Here is a 4,918-nt window from a genome sequence, read left to right as displayed (position 1 = left end):
CCCGAGGGGAAGGTGTTAAGCATCCCTCAGAGCCTATCCGAAGACAATCTTTAAACTTAGTTTTATTAACGCTAGAGGGGATTATTTAATTATTTCTTGTTTTATTATTACCTATTTTTAAAGAAACGTGAAATGAGACTTTTTCTTATAGTAAAAAATAAAAATAAAAAATAAAAAAATGACTTCAAAAGATCATTTTTTAGCTATGTAAATAAATGTATATTTATAAAAGAGAATAGTTACTGATAATGTATGCATGAGGAAAATATGTATGGCATTTATTTTATATAAGAATAGTATGTATAGTATAGAATAAAGAGAGGTATATTTTTTATAGGAAAATAATGTATATATGTGATATGTAAAAGAATTAGATAGTATATGTGATATATATGTATATGAAAATGGTACATGTGTATGTTTATTGTAGAGGCAGTAGTTAGTATACATGAGATGTAAACATATATGTATCTATTCATGTTGTATTTTTATATACAATAGTATAAAATGAGAGGATTAGGAATGCATATTTTTTAGAAAAATAATGTATATGTGAGATATTTATATCCTATGAAAAACGGTATATAATGGTTCAAAAATAGCTATTTTGTGATATGGAAATAATATATATGTATACACATGATGAAAAGATGATTAAAGGAATTACTGAAAATAAGATAGTATATATTTGTATGCGTGTATATAAAATGGAATATTTACCTTATAGCTCTCGTAAAATAGCTTGAGCCACTATACTCGGAATCTAATATGGAGTTCTTGTATTCGACTTAAATAATAAGGCTTGCTCATGTTAGTTAAAAAGAAATGCTGAAAACGTTTATGGCCTTGAGATATACCCCTTTTTTAGAGTACTCGTGCTAAAGCTCAGATATGATTTACCTTTTTATACATATTATGTGCCCCAAAACATTATGCCGCTTTTCTTTTGGTTTCCAAACCGAACTGATTTTCTGGTCTCATTTTTACCTAAACTGACCTGAAATTACGTGATTGACAACAATGTTTTTTTTTTACAAAACAAAATTCTGGTTTTTGCCTCTTTGTGAAAACCAATTGTAACATGAAAATTTGTTAGGAAATCTTTAAAGAAAAAAAAAATCTCAAAAGGTTATACTAAATCTAGTATCAAAAAGGGCGAAAGATAAGGACTAAATTCCCTGTTCTGCTCAGCCATTTTTCCACAGGTTCGTTCACAAACAATAAACAGATACGCTACAAATACAATCCATACAAAGTGTTAGTCAAAAATATAAACATGTATATATATATGCTAATGCAAAGACATAAAGTTTGAAGAGAAGGAGGAGGACAGGGACGCTTGACACGAACGAGGGACGCTAGACACAAGCAAAGGGGGCTGCTACTGGTTTCTTCTCTGATCTGGACAGAATCCGGAGTTGCCATAACTCCAAACGCTCCCAAGTGTTGCGTGAAAAAGAAAGGAAGAAAAGGATTAGTAACCATTCTCAATCAAGAAGAAATCAAGTGAACAAGAAAATGGATCTATTAAATTCTTTAAATGGTCTTCCCAGGAACCTATCTCTAGATTAGCTCAAACTTCAAATACATACATAGCTTATAGGAGGCATACTTTATATTCACAAGGCTCTATACATGAAAATATACAGTCAAACAAATATTACTCTAACTCAACCTTTAAAAAAAAGGGAAGCAACACAGATTATCTCACCTTAATGGTAGGTCCTTTACTTAGTTTAAATAATACAACATTTAGTTCAAAGTTCAAACAAGAGAGGTAATAACTAACAAGTTATCAACTTATTTCAAAACCTTCTTGTTATAACTTCTTAATAAGCAAGCCTGAAAAGGCTTAATCAAGTTTAAGATTTCTTGTAAATTGCTGCTAAAAGAAAGAACCTGCAGTACATATCCACACACTTGCAAAAGGCTTAAAAGACCAAAGCATCAAAGCACTATGTCACTTAATACCCAGGACCTTTGTCATATTAGTCTAGAAACCGATCAAGTTCAAATGAAACTTCTTATATGCAGGAAAAAGAGATGTATTAACAATTCCAACCCATGAAATAAACTAACTATTGTGATTTAACTAGAATGTGTAATAGTCTACAATTAATGCAAAATTTCAGTCTTATAGCTTTTATTTCTAGGCCATAAAACCCACAGGAATGCGCAAAATAACAAACCAGAACTTTAGCATGGAAATTATGTTTAGCACGTACTCGATTTACAAAGGTATTCAAAACAAAGTGACAACCACTACCTCCTGATTCTCAACACAAACTAAACTTTCATACTTAGGTAAACAAGATTCCCCAAGTCATGATTTAAGCAGGAAATAATATCAAAAGAGAGACCAAAGGCTCGTTTTCAAGTCTAAGCTTGTTCTACATGTGCAACATGGATATTAAAGATTCTTAAAAAAAAATAGGAACAAGACGACCGTATTCTAGAAAAAGATACACCTAAACAATTTACTTTCTTAGTTAAACTAACACATTGCTTTTGAAATAAAAGATGATTTTTAAAGAAAGAATTTAACCACACAAAAGAGGTAGGATCACGGATTATCAAGCGTACGTTCAAGTTTATCGAAACTTCAGTAACTACCTCACGAACACACAAGGGAAGCAAAATAGCTACTGAGTTTTTTACATATGCCCCTGCCTTAGTTCTTTCGAGTACACAAGCAAATGAGACCTCCCTTTGAGTAAGTACAACTTGTTCAGAATAACCAGACTCAAAAGCCGCAAATGACTTACTTCAAAAATTCAATCCGAACCCTATAATACCAACAGGAAAACTATGCAAAAATCATGTTGAAACAAACTGTCGCTCTCTTTAATTCTATTCAGATTTTTTAGTGTCATTAGAACGCCTAAGAAACCTTGTTATCCAGGCATAAAGAGAAGACAAACTCAGGTAGTACATAATAATTTATCCATTTTTTACACTTTGATATTCTTTGTAAAACAAAACAAAAAAAAAATACATGAGAAACAAAACAGAGACCAAGCTTCAAACAAGCATTTTTGTTTTCCATATTACAAAATCCCAAACTGGATCATCTGGACATTATAGGAAGCAAAAAAAATTTAGACATAAAGCTCAAAGGTGTCACACACTACTTGTGAGGATTCAGCTAAAAGATATGCTACTAAATTAAAAAATCTTTCCAAAATGTTATAGTAGTGATTTTAAAACAAGCAGTACTGAGAAGACTAAATTCACAACAAACCTACTCAAAATTTTAACATGAACCAATTAACACATACCTAAACATACCTAACACAAGGAAGATTTTAAAACCAATCTTGGCTTCTTACTACTTCGTGACCTCATTTATATTTCAATATTGCAGTATTTCAGAATCCATACAAACATTGACTCAGACGCAGGTTTATATCCTAAAGGGTCAGCAAGTTGGCTTTTGAAAACTCACAACTTACGCCAAAATCTTTATGTACTGTTTTCAACTAGATTTATGATAAAATAGTCCCTCTAGATTAATGGATGGAATTAAAAAAATTGACAGGATGCTAGTGTTGAAAAAGTCACACTACCATTTTTCCAGGAGCAATTAGTCTCCTTTACCCCTCTTCATCTACTATTTAAAACCAAACAAATTCGAAACAAAACAGACCAGCTACCAACAAACAATCCAATGACTATATTTTTAGCTCTATTTGGCTACAATACATACTGATTTGATAGAAATAACAAGAGAGATTATAACAGAAATATGAGACATGATTTAAACGAGCGATGAGCTCATTCACATGTTCTAAAATTTAATCGATAGTTCCTTCATATATTCTTAGCTATCTTTTATATGCAGATTTAGGGCAGAACCGAACAGAGCAGCAAACCAAGCTCAAATAGGCAAAACAATGAAAACATTACTTAATAACAGCATATACATACACTCCTAACAACTGAAGACAAAAGGTAAAGCGAGGGCGATTACTAACCTTTTGCGGGACAGCGAACTGAGGCTAATGTCGTCGTCAAGTCTCCAAATCCGCTTCAAGCAGTCCTTGCTCAGCCGAGAACTAAAAGAAGGAATTTCAACAATCAAAACTTAGAGTAAAACAAGATTTTTTTTTTTTTTTTTTTTTTTTTTTTGAGAATTCGAGTTTTTTAGCAAAAGGAATTTTATGAGAGGGGAAAGCTTGTGAAAAATAAAAGGGATTTCTTGGTCCTTTTTTCTATCCTTAACAGCCCATAGAGGGGCTGTATTTATAGCTGAAAATTAAAGGTATCAAATTCAAAATTCAAAGTAATGAATAAGGAGGGAAAATCTCTTTTTTTGAGAATTCTGAAATTGAAAATGATGAAGTGAGGGGATTCTCACCTTTTCAGAGGTGATTTGAAGGAGAAAGAGCTGTTTGGGGCAGCAATATTGCTGATTCTGGTTTGTATCCATCGGATTGAGAGATGGGCTGATGGATCTTTGCTCTTCCCCTTTCTTAGAGGTCTTAATCGACCTTTTATGAGTTGTCGAGCTCCATTTTTCAGAAAAAGGGAGATGGGTGATGGGAGAAAAGGCGACTGATGAGGACAGTGGCGTCGATGACCACTTTGATCCAGCGGTCCGACGGTGGAGCCGGCGGTGAGGTGACGGAAGTGACGTGATGGGGATGGGGTGGATGGTGACGGCTAGGTTTTCTTTTGGGAGAGAAAAGGGGTTGGTTTGGTTAGTTCTTGTTTGGTTGAAGATGAAATAGCTACTGATTTAGGGACTTAGGGGTTGCTTAGTTTAGGTAGATTTGGGCCGGGTCGGGGGATTTTGGGTTGGGGCGGTTTTGGGCCATAGGTTTTGGAAAAAGGGAATTGGCCCAATATTATGTAGATGATTTAATTTCTCATCCCTCTTTACTTCAATCAATTAATTAAAATATGCTTCTTTGTCCTA

At 33.4% G+C, this 4,918-nt stretch overlaps 1 long non-coding RNA gene across 1 annotated transcript; it reads right to left on the bottom strand.

The window, feature by feature from the left end:
- Positions 1-1,163: 1,163 nt before the first annotated feature.
- Positions 1,164-4,708, bottom strand: LOC132043024 (uncharacterized). Its single transcript, XR_009411639.1, has 2 exons — positions 4,358-4,708; positions 1,164-4,055 (listed from the first exon to the last, which is right to left on the bottom strand). It is a non-coding gene; the product is annotated as an uncharacterized LOC132043024 (long non-coding RNA).
- Positions 4,709-4,918: the final 210 nt, after the last annotated feature.

This window comes from Lycium ferocissimum, unplaced genomic scaffold (assembly GCF_029784015.1).
Source record: "Lycium ferocissimum isolate CSIRO_LF1 unplaced genomic scaffold, AGI_CSIRO_Lferr_CH_V1 ctg2013, whole genome shotgun sequence".
Lineage (NCBI taxonomy): Eukaryota > Viridiplantae > Streptophyta > Magnoliopsida > Solanales > Solanaceae > Lycium > Lycium ferocissimum.
This window is presented reverse-complemented; position numbering and strand designations above follow the sequence as displayed.